General features: G+C 41.6%; 1 non-coding gene across 1 annotated transcript; it reads right to left on the bottom strand.

Annotated features, from left to right (window-relative positions):
• Nucleotides 1-463: 463 nt before the first annotated feature.
• LOC112088301 lies at nucleotides 464-570 on the bottom strand. Its single transcript, XR_002900464.1, has one exon. It is a non-coding gene; the product is annotated as a small nucleolar RNA R71 (small nucleolar RNA).
• Between the last annotated feature and the right edge of the window lie 14,141 nt (nucleotides 571-14,711).

The following is a 14,711-nucleotide window of genomic DNA, read 5'->3' as shown; positions in this document are numbered from 1 at the left end:
CAATGTAGCCGATGGTGATAACCCTGCAATGTAGCCGAATGAACGCATTCACCGCCCCATTCCGCCAGCAAATCAACACCGAAGACAAGCCAGGAACCATCGCATAGCTGACTTTGATGCACCTACTCAAAATTTTCAGAATCGATCTGCGATTCAAGTACCATTTCCAAACCGGAATGAGTTTGAAGTCAAGCCTCAAATCATCTCATTGGTGAAGCAAAACCAGTTCCATGGAGTTCCTTCTGAGCACCCAATGTACCATATTGAGCTTTTTGAAGAAATTTGCAGCATTATGAGAACAAACCAAGTTCCACCTGACTATTTAAAGTGTAAGTTGTTCCCTTTTTCATTAGCAGATAAAGCTCACTGTTGGTTGAAGTCTTTGCCTGCAGGATCGATTACTAATTGGGAAGAATGTAGAACTGCTTTCTTGAACCACTTCTACACTAAGTCAAGGTCGAACAATTTGAGAACGAAGATCTCAACCTTTCAACAAGGGCCAACTGAATCTTTCTATGAAGCTTGGGAACGTTTTAAGGAGTATGAACGTGATTGCCCTCATCATGGATTTCATGGATCAAGCCTGCTGAGCACATTTTACCAAGGTTTGCAACCAAAATACAAACTTTCACTTGATACAGCTAGCAATGGAGATTTTGGGCAAAAGACGATAACCCAAGGAAGAGCTCTCATCGGAAATTTGGCTCAAGCCAATAGCAATGACTGTCCTGAATATGATCGATCGATGAAGCAAGCCAGAACAGACAACAAGGAGATAACCGAGTTGAAGAACATGGTGAGCCAGCTTCTGAAGAGCAACAATCGCCCGATCCATGCTTGTGAAACCAACAATGGTGCAGAAGAGGAAGGACCTAGTGATATCGATCACATTAATCAAGCATTTCAAGAAGAAGATGTGAACTACGTAGGAGCACTGGTGCCATACCAAAATCGCTCCAACAACAACTTCAACAACAACTTTCGGAATGCAAATTACAACAATCTCTCTTACCGCAATCCAAATGTGGAGAACCCTCAAGATCAGTACTACCCACCTCAGCAAAAATCATTCCAAAACAAGTTTCAAGGTGGAAACTTTGGAGGAATAGTACCATATCAACCGCGACAGCCATATAACTACCAAGGTACGGGTTTTAACAATCAATTTGTACAACAGCAGGGAGTCACGACGAACCAGCTAGCTTCACAAATCGGTAGACTTGAACAGTCAATCCAACAGCTCGTTATGACGAACGAAAAAGCGTCTAAAGACGTGAACGTGAAAGTGGACTGCATGTACAATGATCTGAATGGTAAGTTTGAATCTTTATCTTCGCACGTAAAGAAGTTAGATGTGCAAGTCGCCCAAACAGCCGACTCTATGAAGAGGCAAAGTGGAGTTCTTCCAGGAAGAGTTGAAGATAACCCTAAGAAGTTTTGCAACGCCATAACAACATTGCCCGAAGAAGAGTCCGGAACCGATGGAAAGAAAGAAGAAACCCCAATCTTTGTACCACTGTACAAGGACATCGATCCCAAGCAGCCACCGTTTAAGGTACCCGAACGATCACCGTTTCAAAGGCTTACCAAAGCCGATGATCCGGGACGTTTTGTTTTCCAGTGTTTCATTTCAGGAATCAAGTTTACAGACTGCCTGTGCGATTCCGGAGCCAATGTCAATATCATGTCTAAGGCATTTGCCAAAAGATTGGGCATAAAAACCTTAAGGACATCGACGGTTAAGGTTATCTTTGGAGATTCATCTCAAAAAGATACTGAAGGGGCGATTCATGATCTACAAGTTCTAGTTGGAGATAAGATTGTTCCAGCAGATTTCCAAGTCCTGGAGATGGATAAAGACAAGGAGAGGCCACTCATTTTCGGGAGACCATTCCTAGCTACAGTAGGAGCAATAATCGATCACGCAAACCGGCATGATGTTTTCCTCAATGTGGACAGAAAAAGGTACTATCGTACTATCTTAGATGAATTTCCAAGTAAAGGAAACAGGCCAAAAGAGAAAGAAAAGGAGAAGCCGAAATCCTTTGCAAAGATCAAGATCATCATTCCACCGGACGCAACATAAACTAGTGAGGATCAAATACAGAAGCTGATCGAAAACACAAAAACGGTTCTGAACAACATTAAAGTCCGAAAGAAGATTAAAAGTAAGAAGACTTCTCTTCAAGGAGAAGAAGTAAAACCTCCACCAACCGGAAGTTATAAAGGCACATCAAGTGGAGTGTCATTCAAATCAGCCTGATTCCTCATGCTTACGTCGAGCTAAACGACTTAAAACAAAAGCGCTTAATGGGAGGCAACCCATTTAGGTACTCTTTCTTTTAATTTTCTTTTCCCTTTTTGAGTTTATGCTTTCTTTTTCTTTTTAAGTATTAGGTATTTTATAAAAAAAAAAACACAAAAAAATCAGAAAATTAGAAAAACCAATAAGAAAAAGGTAGGTCTTTAGCTGCTCGGCCCGGCAAAGACGAGAAGATTGGACAATAGGCCGCAGGAGGAAGACCCGCGGTCGCAACAGACCTGACCGCGGCCAAGAGTGCATCGACCACGGCGCCGGAAATGTGACTGCGGCCGAGCCCTCAGCCACCGCGGTTGCGCGTCTCCTGACCGCGGCCGTTGGTCGTTGAGATGATTCCGCGGATTTCTGCCGTTTCCCGGTGTTGCCTGTGATTCCCGGTTTTGCCTGGTGATTCCCGGTATTTCCCGAAATGTTCCCGGTAAAACCCGAAAAGATCCTCCGTAAGTTTTAAACTTTCCTAATGTGCAAACAAGAAAAGGTAAGTTCCTGTAAACTTAAAAATTTCCAGAAATTTTCCGTTTTTGCTTCAAAAACGCTTTTTAAAAAAAAGAAACAAACTTTTTGGATCAAAACTCTTTCTTCTCTTCTCTTCCAAAAGACTTAGAGATTTAGGAGAAAGAACACATTTTCAATTTTTAAGCTTTTTAAGAGATTTTTGGCTCAAACCTCACTCTTTTTCGAAGCTGATTTCAATTCTGCCATCAATTCTCTCTATCCAGCAAGGTATGAACCTCAAACTCACCATTCTTACTCGATTTTGAACTTAGAGTTTTCTTTAAAAACCCAGAATCTTGGTCTATTGATGGTGGAATTAGCTTGAGAATGATAGATTATCCATTTAGGTTATCTAAAAATCGATTTTAGCACCTAGCTTAAGAGGAATTGAGATTTTTAAAATTTGGATTCTTCATGCTTCATAAAAATCGAATTTGGAACAGCAAAATTAATGAATTTGATTTAGTCTTGTGTGATTAGTGATTAGTATTGGGTAATCTTTAGAATTCACATGGAAATTGCTCATAAAAACTGATTTTTAGAAGATTTCTATGTTGAGAACATCAAAAATCCGAATTTAGTCATGAACTACTTGATTTCTCTGATTTAATATCAATTTTGTTTGTTAATAATTTTAATTAATCTCTTTATACTAGTATTAGTATAACAGATCTTAATGTGTTAAAATTAGCATCCAAAATTCACTCTTTTTCCAAGAATCATTTCATTTTGCAGAAAATAGATGAAACCAGATCCCGAAGGAGCCGTCGAACTGGTGGTAGCTCCGATGATATTCCCGACGATGCTACTCTAGGAGAGTACATGCTGAACCAAGCTAGACCGAGAAGAAGAAGCTATGTGATGAGATTGCTCCAGCATTCAAGAGAAACACGAGCACCTCCCGAACCACCACAGATTCGATACATTGGGAGGGAGACAAACCCGAGAGTGGACTATGCAAGGCGTTTCAAGAAGCTGAACATCAAACCCACGCCTTGCATTGATTATCATACACTCGAGATGCTTGGAATTAGAGAAGATGTGATCTGGTACATCGATGCACTTAAACTAAGACCCTACTTGGAACTGAACCTTCCGACTTATCCTGAGCTAGTCTGTGAGCTTTTAGCGACAGTTACACTCCACCACACAAAGAGGAGGAACCCCAGAGCATCAGATGGCATCTTGTCATTCTACATCCGCGGACAGCCTTATTCTCTCACCATTTCCGAGGTTTGTGAAGCTCTTAAGCTTCCATACACTGATGGCATTTACCTTGAAGATGAACCTGATCTTAACCTATGGAGAGAGATGGGTCATGGATCCTATGATAGTGGGAGATCTAAGTCAGCCCTTCTTAGCCACCCAGCAGTGAGAGTTGTGCACAAACTTTTAGCACACACGATCTTCTCTAGAGCCAACATGGGAGGTGTCTTGAAGACTGAGCTCATTACACTTCAGATTCCGTTTATGGATGACCCACGACTTGCCTGCTTTGCCTGGATCATATCGCAGAATATGGTAAAGGTGAAGCATGATTTACATGGTTGCGATGACGCTACTCCAGCCTTCGGGAGTGCTATTACAGCGATACTACAGACTGTAGGATTCGATTTCTATCTGATGATCCACTTCCCGATGTCTGGTATGATCTACTTTATCTCTCTCGCGATCACACTATCTCTCGTGCCGCTTTCGATCCAGACAGGTTTGGTTACAAATATTGCACTGGCACTGAGGAGCACCGAGTCTGCTTACCTTCATCATCTATCCCGAGATTGTGCAACGGAGGACGCCCTCGATGGACTCCGGAATCTGATGATTTTCTGCCATCCGTACCTCGATTACCATTCATTGGCCAGTACATAGTGGCCAAGGCGAGGCGTGATGCAGCTGCGGCCCGTGCTCATTTTCAGCCATCTATTCTGACAGGCCACACCTCATCATGCACATCATCACACACTCATTCCAATCTGGAGCGCAGAGTTGAGAGACAGGGACGACGCTTTGAGCGCGTTGTCACCTTCTTACAGGAGCAGCACCAGTTCACAGACGACACTTCAGAGGATGAGTGATTGACCAGCACTTCACTACCATCACGGTTCTATCATCATTTTCTTTCTTTTATCTTATTTTATCTTATTTTGCTTTTATTCACCATCTTCTCACCAACTTTTTCACACTGGGGACATTGTGATTTAAGTCTGGGGGAGGATGTCTATCCTTACCAATTATTTTCCTGCCTTTGCTTTTAAATTTCAAGTACTTTTTAAATTTTAATATGTAACCTATTCGACAATAAGTATTTTTCAGGAATGTTTGACGCAAAACTATGATGATTTAGACCTGCACACTTCTACACTATGCATGATAGCTCATTTGTGGTTAGCACTAGACTAGGCGGTAGCTAGAGTACTTGCACTACGAACTCCCACCAGAGGACTTCTATTCATGGAGATTCTTTCTAACAGGATATACTAGATCATTTTATTTGGACTTAATATTGATATCTAATTTTCTCATCATTGATTTTAGGCAGGCATCGACATACACATCTAGGACGTCTTTTACCATCACTTTTACAACTCTTTGTCGTCCTAGATGACCAGTTTATCTTTATCTGGTACCATACCTTAAACCCAAAACCTTTGTTTTCAATCCTCATGCATTCTTTCTTTAGTTTATATCAGCAGATATGTGCAAAAACGTCGGAGAGAAGAGGAGCGACGCAGTTTTTAGTCACTCGCAAAAGAGACTGAATGGAATTGGGAAGGAAGAGTATCAGAAACATAATAAAGCTTTACAAGACATATATTAACTGGTAAATTAGTGCTCTCTAAGACTCTATATCTAAAGGTGTTCCCTTTCTTTAAAAAAAAAAAAGTACGTGAAAAGAGAAAGGGAAACAAAAAGCCTAATGAGTCTTAGATTGTCAAAATTTATGGAGCAATGAGCAACCACTATTCGTTTAAGGAGCTATTGTTTTGAAAGATTTACAAAAATCTAAGTCTGGGGGAGTTTGGAGAGAACTTGAGGAAGAAGACCACGAATCTATGTCAAGAAGAAAGTGACTGAAAACTGTGGATACCAACAGCTTCACTCTCTCTTGCGGTTTTGCATAATGTCCTGCATCCTCCAGATCTTCAGGTAACCATTAAACACTTTAAGCCATACCCCCAAATATTCCTTCTTTACACCTAGCCTAGATTGCCTTGCCTAGATTTTCTTTGATGAGAACCACCGAGATTTTTAATGAATGTTAAGAGCTAGTTGACTGGAAGTTAGATCTTAGTGCATAGATTTCTGCATGAAGGATTAACGGACTAGTTATGCCTGTATTGCTAGTGAGAATTTTCTAGGCTATTCCCGATTGATGCATACTGATTGATATTGGTCTAGAAGTTTGGTCTCTGAAATTTTGTTTAGTTCCTGCGTTTTCAAACCTCTCACCGAGATTTAACCTTTGTTTTGTTTGAGGACAAACAAAAGACTAAGTCTGGGGGAGTTGATAACACCGGATTTTGACCATTTTTATGGATCATTTTAATATCTTTTACAGGTGTTTTTACTCTATTTTCAAAGGTTTTCAAAGGATTTCTATGTTTCCGGATTTTAAAAGACTTTTCAGGTAATTTGGGATAAAGAGGCACAAAATAGAACAAAAAGACTCTTTTGGATAAATGCAGACCGTCAGAACTCTCATGGAGAGACGAAGACCTTCTCACCGTCTGATCACCCTCAAAATTGGACAACTTATAGAAGAATCAACCAGCTTTCAAATTCACTTGGTTTGGAGACATTCCAACGGTTGGATCTCAAGATATTCCATTAGCCCCGGAGCCACGCGGAGTCGGCCAGCAACTCACGCGACCGCGGCCAACAAGCTATTTGCCGCGGTCAGAAGCTTCCCGACCGCGGCCAACAAGCCAATTGACGCGGTCACACCACTCCCGACCGCGGCATTCAACCTCCGACTTAAAGCCTACTTATCTGAAGCCCAAAGTCATTCCCAGCCTCAATTCCGGAACCCTAGAGACCATGGAGTATTGGAGACTATAAATACATGTCATTTAGGTCGTTTTTAGAGAGAGCTTTTCATACTTTACAGAAACCCTTTTCCTTTAGCCGTTCTTATGAGATTTTTGTAGAAGATTGTTCAAGTCCGAGTTCTTCAATAGAGAATCTTTCTTTATCTCTTTTCTTTTATGTTTTTCATTACTTTTACTAAAACCAATGATGATGTCGAACTCAGCCATGTCTGAGTAGATCCCGAGTTGGGCTTAGGGTTCCCAAAAGGGGCTCTCATAATCGATTAAGACATCTAGGTTTATAGATCTGGGATTTCGACCTATTCTCTGTTTATTCTTGTTCTTATTGCATGTATGCTTGATTGATCACCTAGTATCTGATCTAGATAGTTAGTGTTGCGAAACTTTTCATTAAGTATCAGCCCTAGAATGAAACAGGAAATTTTTCCGTAGGAGTGGAAACCTACCTGCGGCGAGATCGTGAGTATTGACGAGTCTTGTGCAGCTCTTGCGTTCTCTCCCTTCCAGGGCCAGAGTGGAAACATACTGGTCAGGGTTGCGAGAAACAGTTGGTTATGATCACGACAGTGACGTAGTCATACCGCCGTACTCTAGCTCTAGAACCCATATATTGTTATCCGTCAATCCCAATCTATCTACACTAATGTTAAAACCGATTATGATCCCTTAGAGTTCCCAAAAGCTCAGCGTTTTTAGCCATAGTTTACAATTCCATCGATTTTTACTTGCTTTCTTAGACCTGCATTTCAATTTCCTTAGTACATTATTTACTTGCTTTATTTACCTTTCATGCGATATTTTGCTTGCCTTATTTTTGTTTAGTTCGATATTTTACTTATTCCATTTGCATTTCATTCGATTTTCTTTACCTGCTTTTTAGGATAGATTTATTTGCTTTCTTTTGTTTTAGTTTAATTCGCAAGAAAAACAACCAACCTTTAAAACCAATTTAGTCTAGACATAAAGTTAAAAACCGTAGAAGAATACCAGGCACACAAATCTCTGTGGATTCGATCCCTAAATACTACAACTGATTAGCTGTGCACTTGCGGCTTTCATTTGTTTTGTTAAGGGTAAAACTTGTTCCCTCACGTAGTTGACACGAGCACGCATCAGTGCCAAACCTGTCAATTGGTTAAGGCCGAGCATCAAGTACCAAGCGGCTTGTTGCAAAGCTTACCAATTCCCAAGTGGAAGTGGGACATGATCACGATGGATTTTGTGACAGGATTGCCTGTATGCGGGAAAATGGATTCTATCTGGGTGATTGTGGATCGGTTGACTAAGTCCGCACACTTTTTGGCGGTGAACAATCATGATAAGGTGGATGCCTTAGCGAAGTTGTATGTGGATGAGATCGTCAAGCTGCACGGTGTACCAGCAAGTATTGTGTCGGATCGGGACTCGCGGTTCACGTCGGCATTTTGGAGGGCTTTGCAGAAATGGTTCAGAACTAAGGTCCACATGAGTACGGCTTACCATCCACATAACGATGGTTAGTTGGAACGAACCATAAAGACATTGGAGGATCTGTTGCAGGCTTGTGTGTTGGATTGGAGCGGTAAATGGAATGATTATCTGCCTTTGGCGGAATTTTCCTACAATAACAGTTACAAGGCGAGTATTGGGATGCCGTCTTTTGAAGCGTTGTATAGTCGGCCTTACAGTACAAGTGGGGGAGCGCAGCATTTTTGGTCGAGACTTTGTGGAAGAGACGACCGAATGGATCAGAGTTTTGAAACTCAAGATGAAAGAGGCTCAGAACAAACAAAAAAGCTATGTGGATAAGCGGAGGAAAGAGTTGGAATTTCAGATCGGCGATCAAGTTTTTGTCAAACTGATCACTTACAAGGATAAGGACCGGGCTGCTGCGACTGGTAAGCTGCAGCCGAGATACATGGGGCCGTATAAAATACTGGAAAGGATTGGGCCGGTTGCTTACAAGCTGGAATTGCCACCAGGTTTGGTCGCATTTCACAATGTGTTTCATGTATTTCAGTTAAGGAAGTGCGTAAGGAATGAGAATTCAGTTACATCTGAACCGCCACCGGACTTGCAAGAAAAATTGTCCATAGAGGGAAGGCCGGTTCGGATTATATGCCAGAGGGCAAAGGTTGTGGGCCGAAAGCAGGTCAAGATGGTTCAGGTTGTTTGGGATTGCGATGGAGAAGAGGAAACTACCTGGGAACCGGAGACAAGTATGAAGGAAAAATTTCCTAAGTGGTTCGAGAAGCAACCAAAACAGAAGAAGGAAAAGCCGAGGAAGAGAAAAGATCGAGGACGAGTCTCACCATAAGTGGGGGAGACTTGTAACACCCGTGTTCGGAAAAACCTTACCAAGTGGGAAACTTGGTTAAGGGAGTTATGGAATATGTAAAGAAAAAATAGGGAAACACCAGGGGGTTAGTTGAGGAAGTTCGGAAAATGAGTTTGGTCGGAGGAAAATTGGTTTAGTCGGGTGATTCCGAGCTAAGTCCAACTTTCGCCGAGCTAAATCAAGTTTTGTCGAGCTAAAATCAGCTTGTCGTGATTTTCGGGAAGTTTGGCTGGAAATTCCGACAAGCCAAGTTTTTCGGGACTTGGTCGGAATTCGGACAAGGTTGGTCGGGAGCAGACAGCCTTTGTCGGAAATGGGTGCGTGCGGAAGCGGTTATCGGGTAAAACGCGCTAAGGCAAAAATGCATGAACGGTTATGGACTTGGTCGAGCAAGCGTTTACATGAGAACGGTTATTATCAGGCAAAAACACGCGCATGAGCGGTTATTGCCGAGAGAGTGCGCATATTGGCGAGGGAACGGTTTCTGGGCGGTTTTCTGCGGAAAATCGTGTGAGCGCCTATATAATAAAGGCTTCTGGCTCATTTTCTCTTCTTCGCGCGACCAAAGAACTCATAAAGATTAAGAGAAACAGTTTTAAGAGAAGTTAGTCGAGAGAAAGTCTGTTTGGCTGAGAGATATCAGATTCTGGCCATGAGCGAGTGCGATTTTGTCGAGCGTGGTCCGGATTCTCCCGATCGATCGTGGGAACAAGTCTAAGCGATCCAGATTTCTGTCTTTTATGAACCTGTCTGATAAAAGCTAAGGTGAGTGAGTGACTGTGGCCTAGTTTGTTCGTATTCTTGCTTAGATTCTAGTCGGTTGCGTGTATATTCTGTGCTTGTCATGATATTTCTGCTGGCTATGCCGTGATGATCGATCAACCTTTCCAGCGATCTAGATCAGGCAAGGCGCTCGCGGCTGTAATGCTCGCCGAGGCTTGTCTGGTTGCTGGATGATGGCCTGGTAAGCGTGTATGGTCATACGCGGGTAGTTTTCTGTTTCTGATGAGCCCTGGGCTCGATCTTTGTTTGATGCGATTATACTTTGACTCAGTGAGATGGGATGACTGTTCTCACTAAGCAGTTTTGTTTGCTTATGCCTCCTTTGTGGATGGTGGTAAAGATGTCTGATCAGCGCACGCGGATTAAGGCTGGAAAGGAATGGATGGTAGGATCGGGTAGTTAAGGTCTTAGTCGATGTAATAGCTTATATGCGAACAATCATTGTACTGAGAACCTCGATTTTAATTCAAGTATTCTGTTTTTAATCCACATGTACGGCTAAGTCTTACCTAGACAAACCAAATGCGAAAATACTTAAGTAAAAACCGGATCAAAATTTGACTAAGTATAAGTTAAAGAGTAAAATCAGGGTTAGGGTGCTACACTTCTCCTCCATCGATAAATCCCACCTATAACCCCTTTTTGTAATGCTGATGTTTTGTTGGAATGTAAGAAGGATTAATGACCTTGATAAGCAGCAGAACCTTAAGTATTGGTGCCAACATCACCGTCTTCTTTTGGGTGTCTTTTGGAGACACACATCTTGGAGCATAAAGCACTGAGTATTATGATAAATATCCTCCTGCAGTGGAGCTTCGTTTCTAATTATGAGTACTCCTATTTGGGAAGATTCTATGTTGTTTAGAGTCCAGTGGTTTTGGTTATGGTCTATAATAAGACTAAGCAGCAAATCACGCGTGGTATTTCTATCCCTAGCATTCTTTTGTGTATGCCTCTAATTACAGACATGAGAGGAGAAGGCTCTGGAATCAGGTTGAGAACCTGGCCAGCAATACTCCCTTGAGAAGTTCTTCTTGGATCGTCCTTGGGAATTTTAATCAAACTCTCTACCCTTCTGAGCATTCGCAGATATCTAATTATGAACTGCTTTCAGGAGGTGCAAGAGAGTTTAGACGGTGTTTATCTAGTGCTGATTTGATGGATCTCCCTGCACATGGCCCGATCTTCACATGGTGGAACCATCAAATTTCTAATCCAATTGCAGAAAAGATTGACAGGCTTGGTAATGATTTATGGGTTCTCGGATTTCCGAATGTATCCATCACATTTGAAAAACCTCTCTTCTCTGATCATGCATGTTGTTGTGTAAGATTCCCAGTTGATGGTCCTTGGATTTCCAAGCCATTCAAATTTAATCATCATCTTCTCCAGCATCCGAGTTTCCTTGAGGTAGTGTCGGATTCTTGGACTCATACGCAAACTCTCGTTGATGCTGAGGATTGGCCAAAAGTTGAAAGCGTTGAAGACTGCTTTGCGTGAGTTGAATATGTCTGCATATTCGGGTATTCAAGATGGAGTTAAGGATGCTATTTCGGTCTTGAAAGCGGTCCAAGCTGAAATGTTTTTCTCTCTCTTTCTTTTTCTTCTTGTTATTATGTAATCCCTCCGACTTTTAAAACTATGATACAACAGAAATTCTAGCAAAAAAAATATAGGTGAAGGTCCAGTTTAGACTAAAAACATAAAAACCCGCTTGTGAACGTTAAGAAAATTTTCAGACAATGAACTTCGCCATAAAATTGTGATGAAACTTTATACTAGGGATAGTATACCAGAGTCAATGGCAGCATGAAATGAATGAATGTTCTTTATAAAGAAAATGAAATTGTGATGAAGAAGAACGTTCAGTCATTTAAACTCATGATGATGCTGTGGTCGACTATGGGGCTTTCTTGATATATAGCTCATATTTTTGCCTCATTGCTACACATTCCAAACAATTTTTTTCGTTTTGACAAAATCACGCGCTATTTAACGTCACATTCACATACCGAATTAATATCGTGAATGTGTTTAGAAAACCAACGAATTGCGTTAAACAAATTAGTTAAAAATCAATTCAAAAACCGATCCTCTTCCATACCAATATGGTTTTAATGATTTGGGACTGGTGACACGAGTGCACAATGGTGCCCTCTTAGGTTACAAGGTGGTTCGGATAGATAGTACAGCATTGTTGGGTCGTCCTCGAACATGGAGTTTTCTGATCTTTTCATCGGATTCGAGTGTTCTTGTCCTGGTCGTGATGTTGCTATGCTCAGCACATCCAATCATGTTTCTGTGAACGGGAAACTGCACTGGCTTGACTTCGACGACCATATTATTGTCCATGATTTCTTCTCCCAGGATGATCAACTTCGAGCCATAAGCCTACCCACTAGGATGGAAGGACTTGGTGGCCTTTTCCATTAGGTAAGATGATTTGCACCACTTCGCAAGGCAATTTTGTGCTTATTGAAGCTGGATTTATTATGAGGCCAAGAGCTATAATGTTAGGGTCTGGAGGCTCAAGGGTAATTCTTGGAACTGGGAAAAGGAATGGGAAAACAACATGGCTTGTGTAGGGCTTGGCCATAGCTGTGTTCCAATGGGAATCAACTGTTTTAATCATATCACAAATGTTTCATTGCTTGTAATTTTTGGACACATACAAAATCTTATGGAGCTCGTAAAGTTTGTACCTATGGGACATAGATCACAAATGTTTCATTGCTTGTAATTTTTGGACACATAGAAAATCTTATGGAGCTCGTAAAGTTTGTACATCCCTCAAATCTATTTCTCCAAATACTTTTGAAAATTTTACAACCGTCTATAAGGAAGATACTTTATGCTTGGAGCCAAATTTCTGTCTTTCGCAATTGTGTTGCGTCCTTGCAAGTGGTACCTACATAGAACCCTTAAACTAGTACTAGTATGCATTGTAATTATTTTAGTGTCTTTAGCTGAGACAACACCTGTATTTCGTCGGTTTTGTATCCAAGGATATTTACGGGTTCCTCCATTGGATATATTTAATGTTATCTAAGTTTTAGTGATGGAGTCACAGCCATACCAAAATGGAGATCTTCAAATCGAACCAACTGCCCTAAGCAGAAATACAAGTCGCAATTGTGAGAGACTCTGTTTTCTTATTTCTTCTTAATTGTTTTAATTGTTTCAGTTGATAATAATGAGGAGAATCAGTCTTCCTAGTGATTAGGAACCATCTCCTCCACTTGCCCACTTTCCCTGCAATGTAGGAGCTACATCTCCATTTCCTTTTCTTACGTGTCTATTTAAGATAATGAAAAGCCAAAAAAGAGGTAATCCAAATTGCCCAGAAATCACTGTGTTATTGTTATTTTGCTAATAATTGGTATCAGAGGAGTTGTTTTCTTGTTGACGGCATTCTCTGTGAATCAACGTTCAACAACGATTTTTTTTCCCACTTCCATCTTTACGTATCACCCTATATACACCATTCTACCCCCAAAAAAAAAAAAAAACTCAAATAAAAAAATTGTCGTTGCTCCAACTCAGAGCAGCGAAACGATGGCTCACAGCAAGGAGAGACTCGACGACCTTGAACCGGGTCTCGGGTTGGTGCAGGACGAGCTTCACAAGATGGGTACGAGCAGTGGCCAATGTAGAAATTTTTTGAAGTGGGGGTAAATGTTTTTACTGGGTGCAAATAGAGTCTTTGAGCCAATTAAGCTGTAAAATCTTTAATAAATTACATGTAAATAATTTGATATGTATATTTTACTGGGGGCAGCTGCCCCCACCTTGTTACACCTGGATCCGCCCCTGGGTACGGGTATAGCTGACAAATTCTGCAGTATGGAGTACTCGTTCAATCGGACACTTGAAGATTCTATGAACAAAATGATGAGATGATGAACAACAGCCGTGAGAATGGGTCTAGCGCATCCAGAGGGAATCGGCAGACCAAATATCACCCAGCAACAGATCACCGTGGAGAGAACACGAACCTGTTTGCTCCAACGAGTCATGTCTCAAATCAACATGTGAAGCTGGAGCTTCCCAAGTTCCATGGCGGAGATCCGACATAATGGTTGAGCAAAGCGAGGCAATATACCACGAGATGACTAGAGAAGAAAAAGTGAGTTTTGCCTCATCATCTCACTGAGGAGGCCAATCGCTGGTGGCAGGCAAAATCAAAGGCTCTCGGTATCACCACACACCAAATGCCTTGGGAGACATTTGAAGCAGAGCTGTTGACAAGATTTGGTCCAATTGATTGTAAAAATTGCGATGAGGAGCTGTGTCACATACGTCAAAAGGGATTACTTTTGGACTATCAAAGGGAGTTTAAACGACTGATGACGCAGGTCGAGGGCTGGACCGAGAGAGCACTGGTGGGTGCATTTATGGGAGGACTCCAAACCTCCATCTCAAGTGGCATACATATTTTCAAGCCAAAGACGATAGTGGAAATCATTAACTTGGTGCGGATGCGAGACGATCAATTACGAAAGGAGAAAAGATGAAGCAACTCAAGAACCTATTCAGCTTCTTCTCAAACTCGATCAGAGTTTTCTAAGCCACCACTGCAGAATGAGAAGCAACTTCCGTAGCCGCGGAGGTTGACTTGGGACGAAATGAAACAGAAGAGAAGTCTGGGGTTATGCTTTAGCTGCGACAAGAGATATACGGAGCGACAGGCTGATAAGCCATAATCTTGTAAGAAAAAGGCTCAAAAGCCATAACTCTAATAAAGAAT

The sequence above is a fragment of the Eutrema salsugineum genome, unplaced genomic scaffold (genome assembly GCF_000478725.1).
Source record: "Eutrema salsugineum unplaced genomic scaffold, Eutsalg1_0 scaffold_15, whole genome shotgun sequence".
NCBI classification, from domain to species: domain Eukaryota; kingdom Viridiplantae; phylum Streptophyta; class Magnoliopsida; order Brassicales; family Brassicaceae; genus Eutrema; species Eutrema salsugineum.
The sequence above is the reverse complement of the archived record's forward strand: the minus strand, read 5'-3'. Positions and strand labels throughout refer to the sequence as shown.